This window comes from Acinonyx jubatus, chromosome A3, assembly GCF_027475565.1.
Source record: "Acinonyx jubatus isolate Ajub_Pintada_27869175 chromosome A3, VMU_Ajub_asm_v1.0, whole genome shotgun sequence".
Taxonomy (NCBI): Eukaryota; Metazoa; Chordata; class Mammalia; order Carnivora; family Felidae; genus Acinonyx; species Acinonyx jubatus.
Window position 1 is genome coordinate 28,508,972 of NC_069388.1, and position 15,096 is coordinate 28,524,067.

General features: G+C 48.4%; 1 pseudogene; it reads right to left on the reverse strand.

The window, feature by feature from the left end:
* Positions 1–546: 546 nt before the first annotated feature.
* Positions 547–6,086, reverse strand: LOC106985989 (zinc finger protein 706-like; annotated as a pseudogene).
* Positions 6,087–15,096: the final 9,010 nt, after the last annotated feature.

Sequence of the window (15,096 nt, forward strand, 5' to 3'; positions counted from 1 at the left end):
TTCATTCATTCATTTATGTTGCCGTTGCTGTAAAACAAAGCACTACTTTATTAAATGAGTTATTTTACATAGTACGAACGGCAACGTAATTACAATTGTAAAAAAAAAAAATTTCATAATAAGGATGGACTGATTTTCAGACGTCCAAATCAGAGTCAGCTGTACCTTTACACAGAATTGCCTCTGTCGGAAGCCCAAAAGCGGACAGTGTAGAAATGAGTGGTTCTGTGACCCCATTATTTTTGCTGATCTACAGTCTGTTAGGAAAACAGCTGCAGGTATGGGGCGCCTGGGTGGCTCAGTCAGTTGAGCAACTGACTTCGGCTCAGGTCACGATCTCGCGGTCCGTGAGTTCGAGCCCCGCGTCGGGCTCTGTGCTGCCGGCTCAGAGCCTGGAGCCTGCTTCGGATTCTGTGTCTCCCTCTCTCTCTGCTCCTCCCCTGCCCGAGCTCTGTCTCTCTCAACAATAAAGAACTGCAGGTTTGTGACCTAAGGTCTCAGACAGTAGAAGAGTCAACGATACCACGGATTCACCTGTAAACAACTTTATGCCTGAACAGCAGCCGGTTCCGGGGGAAGTGGAGTCTTAGGATGTTGGCTTCCCAAATGCTGCTTGGAGGTCTTGGGGTCCGGCATCTGTGTCCTACGAAGAGTGCAGGTGTATATGAAGGTGGCTTTGGCAGGCACCTCTGCCTTCTTGACTTCTTCTGTCCAGCTTGCTTTTTGGCATTTTTCTGCTGAGACTGAATCTCCTGCTGTCCATGAGCCCCATCCGCCACTTGTCACAGACCCCTGGCCGGCTGCCGTGGCCCGGGGGCGGGGTCAGGCCCGAGCTCTCCCTCCTGCCCCAGGCCCCACCCAAAGTAGCCAGTTTAATCACAACCTGCACTCAAGAGGCCACTGTCACAATGACAGCCAGTGGCTGCTCTTAAAGCTCACTATGGGTCCTTGGAAACGCAATGAAATTCCTCCAGCCGGAAGAGAGGGTATGAAGTGAAACTCCTCGTGAAGTCACAGTCTTGGATTTACACGGGCCAATCTTGGGGTGACACTCTTCTTCACCACACGGACACAATTTATTTCCCAACGGCCCCGTTATTTTGGACATTTGGGTTCATAGCGATCCGCTAGGGCCGCCATAACCAAATAGCACAGCCCCCGAGTGGCATACACACGACAAATGTGTTTTCTCGAAGTCCCGGAGCAGGGGATGGCCAGGAGAGCGGTGTAGACAGGTTTCTCCCGGGGCCTTTCTCTTTGGCTTGCAGAGAGCTGCCTTCCTGCCGCGCCCTCGCACAGCCTTGTCTCTGGTCCTCCTCTCACGAGGACACGGGTCGCATTGGAGCAGGACCCACTCAGATGACTTTGTTTCACCTTAATTACCTCTTTCCAAATCCAGCTGCGTTCTAAGGGGCCGGCCACTAGGACCTCAACACATGAGGGTGAGGGAAACACAACGCATTTCATAAACAGGGGTGTGTCCGTACTTTTCGCTAGACGTTTCCTCCCCTCACACAGTCCCCCATCCAAACCAATCGCCTGTATTTCCAGCACCCCGCTGAATACTTCCCTGTGCCAAGGACTGCCGGGGACCGATCCCTGCTCCCTCGGACAAGTGTAGGGGTCTCCTTCTCATTGGTTTTGCGCATTTACTATCCTCCCCAACTCCCCCCATCCGTTCTCCGCACCGACACTGTAAAAACATATATGTCAGATCGAATCATACCATTCCTCTTGACAGTCTTTCCAGCGGTTGCTTTTCAGTTAAAATGCAAATGGCTTAATATGCTGGACAAGGCCTTGCAGGACCTACACCTGTCTTCTGGCTTCCTCCCCCGACCCCCTGCCCGGTCTGCTTTACTCCAACCCCACTGGCTGTTTTCGTGCTTTCAAAAGAGCCAAGCGGCTCTCACTTGAGGCTATCGGTGGTTCCCTCTCCCAGGAACACCCTTCCAACTCATCCTTCACATCTCACGTTAAAAGTCACTATTTTGGGACGCCTGGGTGGCTCAGCCACTTGAGCATCCGAGGTCGGCTCAGGTCATGACCTCAGGGCTCATGAGTTCGAGTCCTGCGTCCGACTCTGTGTTGACAGCTCAGAGCCTGAAACCTGCTTTGGATTCGGTCTCCTTCTCTCTTTGCCCCTTTCTCTGCTCACGCACTCTCTCTTCCTCTCAGATATAGATAAACATTTAAAAAAACTTTTTTTTAAAGTCATTATCTCAACGAAGCCTTCCGCGAACCCCCACTTCCTTGACCTGATTGGTGAGGTTGCCATTATCCCAGCTCCCACGGAATCCTAGGGTTTTCTCTGCAACAGTTATGACACACAGTCATCATCCGCGTGATTATTTAACGTGCATCCCTCCCACCGGACTCATTGCTCTGTGAGGGCAGGGGCCTCGTGGAACTTATCCATCCCCATATCCCGATGCCAAGCACAATTCCTGGCAGAGGCACACTCCAGGACCACGTGCTGACTGAATAAACATCTTGTATTTGGCTGTTCCCTCTGTCTGGAAGGCCTTTCTCCAGAGTCCAATGGACAAATTGAGGTCAGTCAGTTCCTACTTCTTCTGATTAGAATGCGAATTCCCCGGAGCGCCCGAGGGGCACAGTCTGTGAAGCATCCAACTCTCGATTTTGGCTCAGGTCACGATATCACGGTTTTGTGGGTTCGAGCCCGCACTCACAGTGCGGAGCCTGCTTGGGATTCTCTGTCTCCCTCTCTCTCCCCTCCCCTACTCGCGCCGTCAATTTGTCAAATCAAATAAATAAACTTTAAAAAAACAAGGGGCGCCTGGGTGGCGCAGTCGGTTAAGCGTCCGACTTCAGCCAGGTCACGATCTCGCGGTCCCTGAGTTCGAGCCCCGCGTCAGGCTGTGGGCTGATGGCTCAGAGCCTGGAGCCTGTTTCCAATTCTGTGTCTCCCTCTCTCTCTGCCCCTCCCCCGTTCATGCTCTGTCTCTCTCTGTCCCAAAAATAAATAAAAACGTTGAAAAAAAAATTAAAAAAAACAAAACAACAACAACAACAAAAAAAACACAAAAAACAAGGACACGAGCTCCTTCACAGCAGGGTCTGTGTTCCCTGCGCCTGTACGGATATGGTGGCAGAGACTAAACCCGCCAGTTGAAGCACATCTTGGCTTGTTTCGCTTTGTAGCCGGGTCCCATCCCACTGCCTTTACTGATGGTTCTCGACTCAGGAAATAGATCCAAATTATCAATCTTCTGTCCAATTCATAATAACTCTGCCTGGTAAAAATAAATAATACAAAATAAAACTGATAACAGTTAAGATGCACCTGCTAAAATTGTTTTGTTTTCTTTTGTTTTTTAAACAACTCAGAAGATTCCTATCTTGAGGGTAACACTGAAAACTGAAAAAAAATGAAACACTCAGATCTGATTTGTTAAAAAGAAAGCCACATGGCCAAGGTGGAGTCACTTGCCCCCAGGACAGCAAACCAAGACTTAACTGCAGTTTCAACCTTTCCAGTAGTGGAATTTTACACCAATCAATCTGGAATTTTCTGGTCAGCACCAAAGAGGTAATCGGTTGTAGGGGCTCTTCATCCTTCAAAGGAGGACAAGGTAATCCACCTAATCAGACTCCTCCACCCTCCCCCACCTCCTCCCTCCCCCCTCCACCCCCTCCCCACTGCCCTGCTCCCGCCTGTCCCCCTAAGGGCTGGTAACCTTGCCTGAAACGATCCTTTCTTTTCTCTTGCTAATAACTGCTGGTCCCACCCTCCTTCCTTACAAAAAAACCTTCCACTTAAAAACTCCTCTACTTGTTAGACGGGATGCTCCTCGATTCTTGGATCGTTTAATAAAGCCAGAGCGATCTTAAAGTTCAGTCGCTTGCATTTTGTTTTTTTAACAGGTTGAAATAGTCAAACTGAAATAGACTAGACAGCGCACGTAAAATGTGTGCTTTATCAAACATTGATAAAGGACTGCCATTGGGAAATTTTAGACTTGCAAAATTTTACCAAGGAAAACTTGCACTTGCTAGTGGCAGTGCCCTCTGGCCAAAGACCTGGGAACACACCCATCCTTGAACAAGTTGCACGCCGCGGGGGGAGCTATGGGGCATTTCAGTCAAAGGGTTAGAAAGAAATCTGTAGGAATGGAGCATTGGTTGAGTGATCAAGGAGTCTACGAAAGCAGGGTTTGCTCTAGATTGGGAGGAAAACTCTAATTGGTGAAGAAGTGGCAGTCACTATAGCCAAGAGAGGGGAACCTTTGGTATTTTGTACGTGTGACAGTGACCATGTTTTTGTCCGTGCTTAATCAAAATTGTAAAGTAGCCTTGCTCTGTCTCATTTTATCACGCTATCAGGGTAAGCTTGTTTGAGAATGGTATTCTGTGGTTTGTTTATGTCCAAAAGGAGAGAAATATGGCCAAATCAGAATGTCAGACCAGCTTCTCGATCTCAGGAGTTTGTTTTGTTTTGTTTTGTTTCGTTTCAGTAAAGTGATGTTGACATAAGATACTTCACCTTGATATAATGAAAGTAAAACTCGGTATACAGATTATTGAGTAAGTAAAATGTCTATTGATGAGGAAAACAAAGACAAGAGAAATGTAGCCACAATTAAATCTCCTTACAGCTTGCAGCCCACAGATAGACACCTGAAACTCGCAGAGCGTGACCTTCCTCAAGGAACTCATGGCTGCCTTGGTGTTGATGTTTAATTAAAGACTAAGAGTAACCTTATCTTCACAGCAGCTAGGCCCTCAAGGTCCTGAAAGCCTTGCTTCCAAATTTCTTAGAGACTTATGCTACCTCTAACCCCCACTAATTAAAAAGTATATAATCAGTCACTCTTCACAATCCCAGTACAGCTTTCTGCCCACGGTCCTGTCCCCATGCTATAATAAAATTACCTTTTTTCAACAAAACAGTCTCAAGAATTCTTTCTTGGCCATTCGCTCTTGAACCAAACTTTTTTTTTTTTTTTAACCTGTGTTTATTTTTGAGAGAGAGATAGCACGGGAGCAGGGGAGGAGCAGAGAGAGAGACACAGAATCCAAAGCAGGCTCCAGGCCCTGAGCTGTCAGCACAGAGCCTGACATGGGGCTCCAACTCACAAACCATGAGATCATGACCTGCGCCAAAATCGGACGCTCACCGACTGAGCCACCCAGGCGCCCCTTGAACCCAACCTTTAAGTCACATAATTTATTATGACATTTCCATGTAACAGTCATTTAAGGAAGATGATTTCCATGAAATAAAAATGGGATTAGATACTGTTTGACTATATTGTATATATAAAAAAAAAAACGGATCAAAGAATTAAATTTGTGGGGCACCTGGCTGGCTCAGTCAGTAGAACACAGTGACTCTTGATGGGGGTGGGAGGGCTGTTGAGAGTTCTAGCCCCAGCTGGGGTGTAGAGATTACTTTTAAAAAAGAAAAAAAAAGAAAGAAAGAAAGAAAGACTTTAAAAAATTAAATTGGCTTAATGGCATTGGCTCTGGAAAAATTCTTTCACAACAGTTCATCACTGTTGATATAATCCTAATTGAAATGATTGCATTCCAGTTTTGGTGGGGACGTAAATTTGCTAATGTCTTTGGAGAGCAATTTGGCCACATCCGTGAAAATTAAACTTGCACTTGGCTTTTGACAGCAATGTGACTTTTGGAAGTTTATTCTACAGAGAACACCGAACATGTACGCAGAGGCATAGACAAGCAGGTTACCGCTGCGCTGTGTGTAGGAACAAAAGACTGGCTAAAAAATTAGTGTCGTCCAGTGGGAGAACGGTTAAACACATGATGGCACATCCATGCTAGGAAAATCAGGTGGCCTCACAAAGGTCAGCTGGTCTTGCAGCGACAGCGGTCAGCCCACCCTCGCGCACCCTCCCACAGCCACGCGAAGCCAAGAGGGTGGCATCACAAGGGGCCCCAGGAAGCAGGTCCAAGGCCACAGCGAGCGCCCCCACCACCCCCCCACGACGGTCGTAAGAGGCTAGGTAGGGCCTTGGTGTAACTCCTTCGTCGCCGTCTACTGCCCGGAGCCGGAGGATGGGGTGCGGGGAGAGGGAGACGGCCCCCGCGGGCCGCATCACTGAGGCTCCCCCGCACCGACGGAGGCAACACGAGGCCCGATCCGCCGTGGAATTCAGAGCCCGAATGTGCCAGACCACCCGGGGGTCCAGAAAGAACGCACGCGGCCGCCTTTCCCGCGCGCTTCCTGGAGCCGGGGAGCGCGCCCGCAGCCGCTCGACCCCGCATCACCCTGGCAACCGGGGGCGTCCAGCCGGCGTGCCCGAACCCGGGCGCGCGCCCGGGGCCCCGCGACCCCGCCCCTTCCCGCGCCTCTCTGGTGCCCCGCGTCGCCATAGTAACCCAGGGTCTGGGCCGAGGGGTGGGGGGCTGTCCTGGGGAGGAGGGTGGGAGAAAGGGACGGAGGGGAGTGGCGGGCTTCGGGAAAGGAAGGGCGGAGGGAAGTGCCGTGGCCGCAGGGGTGCGGTGGTCGTGCTGCGAGGGGGCGGGGGCCGCCGGCCGGGCTCCCCGGTTGGGCAGAGGCGGGCGGGGGCCTGGGCTCTGGATGGGCGGGCAGCAGGGGGCAGTAGCGGCTCGCAGTGCAGGAGGGATTGATTGGGCGCGGACGTCCCCGGGCTGGGCGCCGAGCTCTGAGACGCCGACGACGGCTTTCCTCGCTCTCAGATCCGAACCCCCCCCCCCCCCCCCCGCCCGGTGCCGCCCCGGCCGAGGATTCCGCGTGACGCTCCCTGCTCCGGAGCGAACAGGCCTGTGCCCAGTGCGCGGTCCCCTCGCGCCCGGGCTGTAGCATCTGGCCCTGCACGCGGCGATGGAACTAAGAGCAGGGCCTCTGAGCTCAACCGGCTGGGAGAAGTTACCCTCCCGAGCGCCCTGGTTTCATCTGAAAGCGGGGATAATGATAGCATTTATCTTAGGGTTGCTTTGAGTTGCTCAACGAAATAATGGGACTCGTACCGTTTCCGGGCTCCGTTCCTGGCACGTGGCAAGTGCTCAATACATGTTAATTCCTATTAGCAATACATGCTCGCTAACTTGGGCAGACGACTTACCCTTGCTGTCCTTAACCTCACTGAAAAAGGGAGGTGGTAACAGTTGTGGCGATTGTAAGAGTTAGTATTTATAAAGTCCCTAGGACGGTGCCAGGCACATAGTAAATGCTATATAAATGCTCCCCGTTATTACCATGATTATATTTGTTATCACTGTTATCATCTGTTTGCCCGTGGTTGCTCGGGAATGGGAGAGGACTGATTTTGTCCCTCTGCCACAAAGACCGTTAGCCTCTGGCTGCATTAGGGATCTGTTTGCCTGCATTTCTCCTTTTCCCTCTCAAAGTTTTCCCGCCTTTGTCGTGGTTAGGAGAGGCGGTATCCTGTCCTCAAAAGACCACTGGGCAGGCATTCAGCTGGCTTTTCTTGTTTGGTATGCTGCTGGTTCTTTATGTGACCTTGGGCAGATCATCTACAGTTTCCTCAACCGCTTCGGGGCCTCTTTCCACCAAGGGTGCCTAGTATTATGTATTTGTATATGTTTAGCCTTTCCTGGTAGTGTATTCAGTAAAAATTAGCCCCTCCTATGTCAGGGAGTCTCTAGTAAGAAAGTGGCAAGTGCCGTGAGGGTTACAAATGAGATGCTGTGGGGATTCTGAGAAGTAGATTCTGTTTCTACTTTGTATTTCGAATAGGTAGAAATGCCAAGAAGTTTGGGGGTAAAATGAGGATGGGTCCATCCCTCCATCTAACCAAAAATCTGGGAAGAACCCCCCTCCCACCGCCTGCCCCCCGTCCCCCTCCTGTTCTCAGGTGGCAGGGATGCCACTAAATGCACTTCAACTTGCCAGTCTAGTCTGTCTGCGGCTATGTATTCCCAGATTTGGACCCGGGGCTGACCTCCTCCACCAGCTGAAGCAGGAGCATCTGGTAACAGTGTTCTTCTTTTGTTTCCAGAAACTCACCAGGAGGTCAGGCCTGTATTTATCCTCCTTAAGTGAGAACCCACTAGGTTAAATGGTGAGCCGTGTTTTGTGGCTATTAGAGGGAATTGGCTTGGAAAGTCAGAAGAGACTTGAGCCCCTTGAGACCTCAGATAAGTCTCTGAGCCTCTGTTTCCTCATCTTCGAAACAAGGATAGTAACAAGGACACGACGTATTGCACTTGAAGGGTGCAGCAGTCCCTGGGGCAGAGAGCAAGGGCTCAGAAAATGTTAGCAGCACGGTTTTTTTTTTAATTTTTTTTTAATCTTTATTTATTGGAGAGAGAGACAGAGTGTGAGCAGGGGAAGAACTGAGGGGAGGGAGACACAGAATCAGAAGCAGGTTCCAGGCCCTGAGCTGTCAGCATAGAGCCTGACGTGGGGCCTGAACCCACGAACGGTGAGATCATGACCTGAGCGGAGGAAGTTGGACCGCTGAACCGACTGAGCCACCCAGGCGCCCCTGTTAGCTGCACTTTTTGTCACCATTAGCATTTGTATTCTGTTGTTAGCTTACAAAAGGCAGGGTCATCATTCATAGCCCTTTTCCTCTCTTTATTGCCGAGCACATAGTAGGGGCCCAGCAAATGCGTGCAAATGAAGGAGTAAATCCACCCAGGAAACTAGTAATAATCAATTTCACATTGCCCTAAGAGCAGCTAGCGTTTATTGAACACTTGTTCCAGAAACTGTATTACATCCCATTACTGCATTTAATGCTCAAGTTCAATGACCTTGTCTAGCCTTCTAATTTGACTCCTGACGCGTTGGTGTCATTGATTCGCAGTCCACAAGCTGACAGGGACATCTGCCATGGATTTCTGTGTCATTTCCGTAATGAGGCCGACAGCAGCCTCGTTTCTGTAACGACGTAGCCTCTGCTAACATAGGAGTCTGGTGTGGTGCTGACGTCAGGCCCTGTGTTCTCATTTCCCCAAGGATGAGCTGGCTTCCTTGATGCAATTTCCTCATCTATTAGTGGATTGCTTGACATTACACTCCTGAGACAGCAGGACGCAATGAGAATTTGTCACTGCAGCCCCACCGCTTGCAAGGGCCCTAGTTATCAGAATGAGAACGTCACATGACATCAGGTGTTCCCTTCTACCTCTCTGGCTGCTTTCAGAGCAGTAGCAGCTCTGAGGGAGGCACAGACCCAGGGAAGATATTTTTGCTTCTTCTAATCCCGTCCCCTCACTGTATTTGACTTTTGGGAATCATCTAATCCAGGGCTCTTTTATTTTTTTTAATGTTTATTTATTTATTTATTTGTGTGTGTGTGTGTGTGTGAGAGAGAGAGAGAGAGAGAGAACTTTCGAGCAGGGGAGGGGCAGAGAGAGAGGGAGACACAGAATCAGAAGCAGGCTCCGGGCTCCGAGCTGTCAGCACAGAGACCGACGTGGGGCTCGGACCCACGAACTGTGAGATCACGACCTGAGCCGAAGTCAGACGCTTAACCGACTGAGCCACCCAGGCGCCCTTAATCCAGGGCTTTTGATACTGTTCTGGGGGGGGGTTTCGGGTTCAAAAGATCCCCCTCCCTGCCCCCCCCACCAGGAATTGCTTTTGGGGGAGAAAAACTACCTGAACAGGTAGAGCTCAGGGCATCCTGGTTAAACCAGAGTGAGCTCTGTGACGTCTTTGCACGTTCCTCTTTTGAGGAACGAGTTGGGAGGCATGTTGAAGGCAGAGCTTCAGAGTCCTGCCAGTGAGTTCCGTGTTGGGTCCATACTGACTCCAGGGCTCGGGACTGGGCTCCTGGGTGAAAGGTGCCATCTCCTGCCAGCACAGGTGTGGGGAACGACAAGGCACGCACCACGGTTTGCCAATTCCGCTGCCTCTCGGGATGGACAAGGAATTGCCCTACGGTGATCACCGTTAGAAGCTCCGAGACCGCAGTTTCAGCTGTTTTCCCGTAAAGGTGATTTGCTCAAGGTGACACAAGCTGGATCTAGAAGCTAGATCCACAGATCCCAGTACTGAGGCCTCCGAGCGCCCAGTAGTGTCAACAGAATTTCATTTCCTCCGGCTCCACTTTGGGTTCAGGCAGCTGTGACCAGAGGCACAAGGTGGGCTTTGATGCCTAGATGGTCTGGCGCTGTGAGAAGGGCGCCTGTCATGCGGACAGAGGGCGAGAGGGCCAGCCTCTTCTTTTTCCCCAGGAGCATGCTGAAGGAGAAGGAGACAGACCAGAACCCACTGGGAAGAGCACGTTCAAGACCGGCAGGGGCACTTTATCTGGAGGGGACTCCGTGGATTAGAGCTCTGACCACCAGAGCCTCTGGGAGAGGCATGCTTCCCCCGGCTCTGTATTTGCTGGTTCTGATTACATAGCATTTGTGGTTTTCTTTCTTTTTAAAAAAAAATTTTTTTTTAGTGTTTATTTTTGAGAGAGAGAGAAAGAGACAGAGAGCAAGCAGGGGAGGGGAGGGGCAGAGAGCGAGGGAGACAGAATCTGAAGCAGGCTCTGGGCTCCGAGCTGTCAGCACAGAGCCCGACGTGGGGCTCGAACCCACGAACCATGAGATCATGACCTGAGCTGAACTCAGGCGCTTGACCGACGGAGCCGCTCCGGCGCCCCTAGCATTTGTGGTTTTCATGTAATGAAACTTTTTGCCCTCAGCTCTTGATAGGTTTGACTGCTTCCCCTTGGAGACGGGGCCAACATTCCTTGTCACCATGGTTTTGCCGGCATCTAGCTGATGTGTGTTCCCCAGACTGAAAAGTTTGAAACAAATTGAAATAAAGATGTGTGTAACATTTCAGAACCTGGTTTTTTCCACCTTAAAATCTATTATGCACCTTTCTCTGTGCTATTAAATATTCTTTTCAAATAGGATTTTAATCATTGTGATTGATTTAGCCTGGGGGGGAGTTCTCTAAAATTTTAAACTGGGTCTCCCTGTAGGGTTTTGACCTACAGGGAGGGGAAATTGTTCTATAACAGACATGAAATAAGGCGGGGGCGCCCGCACGAGCTGGAGAGGCGCCCGGGGGGAAGAAGAGCCCGGATGCAGCCCAGAAAGGTATGCCAGCTGTGGAGGCCACATGCTGTCTGCTGAGGCCCAGAGGTCTGTCCTTTGGAAACTTAACCGTTGCATCAGTCGGGAACACGTACAAGTAACAGCATTACCCACACCGCCGGAAGTGCCTTTAAAAACCAGGTTTTTGCTTTTTTGTTTTTCGGGGTTTTTGTTTTTAAGATTCTTTACTTTTGAGAGACAGAGAGTGGGGAAGGGGCAGAGAGAGAGGGAGACAGAGAATCCCAGGCAGGCTCCGCGCTGTCAGCACAGAGCCCGACACGGGGCTCAGACTCACGAGTTTTGAGATGATGGCTTAGGCCGAAACCGAGAGTCGGACACTTAACCAACTGAGCCACCCCGGGCGCCCCAGGTTTTTTTTGTTTTTGTTTTTGCCTATGTTTTTACAAGAGATCGGAACTGGGTAGTTGCTGGCCTTGGCTCAGCTGCTGAATGTTGCTTTTGTGTGCCTTCTCTCTCCCTTCTTCCTTGGCAGGTTGGTTTGGATGTCCTGGCCACAAATATCTACCCTTGCTCCTGGCGTTAAATCTTCATTCAAGGCTGGGAGAAGTGGAAAAGGGGCAGGGCCGGCTGGGTCGGTTTCTTGTTATCAGGAAAGCAAAAGCTTTCTCAGACCCCCCTCCTCCCCACCCCAGCATCTCTCTCCGGGCCACACTGCGTCACGTGGCTGCCCGTGGCTGAAAGGGCGGCTGGACCGTCGAGGGTTCAGCCTCTCCACCTTTCTTGCAAAGGCAGACGAGCGAGAAACGGGCAGGGCGGCCCCGTCCCATGGAACTATCACGAGAGCAGTGTGTGTAATTGAAAGTGTTCCAGCAGCCACATTTAAAACCAGGCGTTAACAAAAAGCCCCAGCTGAAATCCATACCTAAAACGTGTTTTATTTAATGCCATATATCCAGAAATCATCTCAGCCTGGAATCCATATAAGAATTAATTTTTTTAGTGTTTATTATTTTAGAGAGACAGACAGACAGAGCATGAGCAGGGGAGGGGCAGAGAGAGAGGGAGACACAGAATCCGAAGCAGGCTCTAGGCTCTGAGCTGTCAGCACAGAGCCCGATGTGGGGCTCGAGCTCCTGAGCCGTGAGGTCATGACCTGAGCCAAAGTCAGATGCTTAACCGACTGAACCAGCCAGGCATCCTTCCTACTAGTATTTTCTATCATTATTTTCCTTTTAATTCTCCCAGTGGAATTTGGAAAATGTCACTTTGTCTCAGCCTGCTGAAGAAAAAGAAGCAAAGGGATTTGGGTTTGTTGTTAGGACGAAAGTAACACAGGGAAGGGTGGCGGAACCCAAACTTTGAGAACCATCTCTGATGGCATTGTTGACGGATGGGAGGAAGGGAACAAGAGGTAAGCTGGTTGCCGTAAAGAGAAACATTCTTGTCAATATCAAAATATAACTGTTGGGGCACCTCGGTGGCTCAGTCGGTTAAGTGTCCGACTTCGGCTCAGGTCATCATCTCACAGTCTGTGAGTTCGAGCCCCGCGTCGGGCTCAGTGCTGACAGCTCAGAGCCTGGAGCCTGTTTCAGATTCTGTGTGTCCCTCTCTCTGACCCTCCCCCATTCATGTTCTGTCTCGCTTTGTCCCCAAAATAAACAAACGTTAAATATATATACATATATATGTATATATGTATGTATAACTGTTTTCCTCTGTTTTGTAGACTATGAGGAAAACAAAAGTGGCAATAAAAGATACTATAATGCCAGGTATAGTCCCTATTAATGGCATATTTCATTTTACTAATTAAAAAAATTTTTTTAATGTTTATTTTTCAGAAAGAGAGAGAGAGAAAATCCAAAGCAGGCTCCAGGCTCTGAGCTGTCAGCACAGAGCCCGACACCGGACTCGAACCCACGAACTGTGAGATCATGACCTGAGCCGAAGTCGGCCGCTTAACCGACTGAGCCACCCAGGTGCCCCTGTTTCATTAAGTTTTTATACTTACGTGTGCATATACATACTGATACACATATATGTGTATTTTGAAAAGTTGAAAGATTTTTGTAACATTTTATAACCTGTTTTTTCACCTTAAAATATATTATGAAACTTTTTCTGTGTCACTAAGTATTCTCTAAAATAGGATTTTAATAATTAGGATGGTTTAGTATTCCATCGTATAGGTGTACTATAGTTTAATTTAACCAGTCTCGTCGTGGACTTTTAGGTTGTAAACAAGGTTTGCCTGTTGTACAGTGTTGCTATAAATATCCTTACATAAATCTTGGTGCACGTTTCTGATTTTCTCACCAAGAGGTTATGAACATTTTAAGGCAATTCATGCATGTTATCACCTTGCGATTTTGGCCTAATTGGGACTGCTGACAGCATCGAAGGGGAGTGCTCATTTTACAAGGAAGAACTTTCTAACAGGGTTGCCAAAGAAAGCATGGGAGGCAGTGAGCTTTCGGGATGAAGGCTATTCCGGGGCTGGGGTAAATGACCTTTAAGAGTCTTTCCAATGTTAATGAGCTTTGTATGATGCTTATATTTTTCTGGCCAGTTGTCCATGTGAAGTTTCTGTGCTGATTCTGAAATCCAATCTGTATGTTGCTCCTCTGTGCCCTCAGGAGACACAGATCTGATGATCTCCTCAAAGGCTTTTCCCAAAAGCTTATATATCCTTACTGATCTTCTGTCTAGTAGCTCTATTGGTTACGGAGAGGGGTGGGCATTGAATCCAACTCTAACAGTGAATTTGTCTATTTCTCCTTTTGGCTCTCAGGTTTTGCTTCTTGTATTTTGGTGCCCTGTTGTTTGGTGCATACATATTTAGAATCTTTATGTCTTGGTGGATTGATTCTTTTTTCAATATGTAATGTCCTTCTTTGTCTCTAGTAATTTTCTTTGCTCTGAAATCTACTTTATCAGAAGTTAATATGGCTACTCTGGCTTTTTTTTCTTTTTCTTTTTCTTTTTTTTTTTTTTTTTCCATTTTTTATTTCTTTTAGAGAGAGGGAGTGCGTGCCAGCAGTGGAGAAGATGGGGGAGAGAGAGAGAATCTTAAGCAGGCTCCATGCTCAGAGCAGAGCCTGAGGCGGGGCTTGATCCCATGATCCTGGGATCGTGACCTGAGCCAAAATCAGACACTTAACTGACTGAGCCACCCAGGCATCCCAACTTTTTTTCTTCTTAATGCTAGCATGGTATATCTTTTTACATTCTACCTATGGGTCAGACTACCTGTGTTTTGAATTTGAAGTGAGGCTCTGGTAAGCAGCATTTATTTTAATCATTTTTTTAAAAAACATCCACTCTGCTAATTCTTGTCCTTTGATTGATGTATTTAGACTATTTACCTGAAAGGTAATTACTGATATGTCAGAGCTTAGGCTTGCCATTTTATTATTCATTGGTTATTATGTTTCTTCTGTTTCTCCTTTCTTGCCTTCTTACGGGTTTCCTGAACATTTGTAAGGATTCCATCTCGATTTATTTACCATGTTTTTGAGTATATCTCTTTGTATGGTTTTCTTAGTGGGTGCTCAGTATTACATTATACATATGTGACTTAACCACCTTCAGTAAAGTGTAGAAACTTTACTTTCATTTAGGTCCTTGCTTTTAAACATTATTGACATAAGAATCAGGTAATGTTTTATTTTTACTTCAGTCATCAAATATGCTTTGTAAAACTCACGAGGAGAAGCATCTTGTAGGTGCCCATACTTCTGTTTTCCCATTGTTTCTTCTTGGTTCCTGGAGCTCCAGGATACTTTCTTCTATCACTTTCTTTCTACTGACAGAACTTCCTTTAGCCAGTTTTAAGGTAGGTCTGCTGGTGTCGGATTCTCTTAGCTTTCCTTTGTCTCAGAATGGCTTTATTTCCCTTTTATTCATGAAGTATCATTTGGCTAGACAGAGAACTCCCAGTGGACAGCTTGTCTGTTACCACTTGAAAAAATGTGGTACGCCTTCTAGTGGGCTCTGTGGATCCGGTGAGAATCTGTCATTCCAATTGACATTCTCCCACAAGTTATGCATCATTCCTCCCTGGCTGTTTTCAAAATTTGTTTGCCTTTAGTTTTTGGAAGTTTAATTATCGTG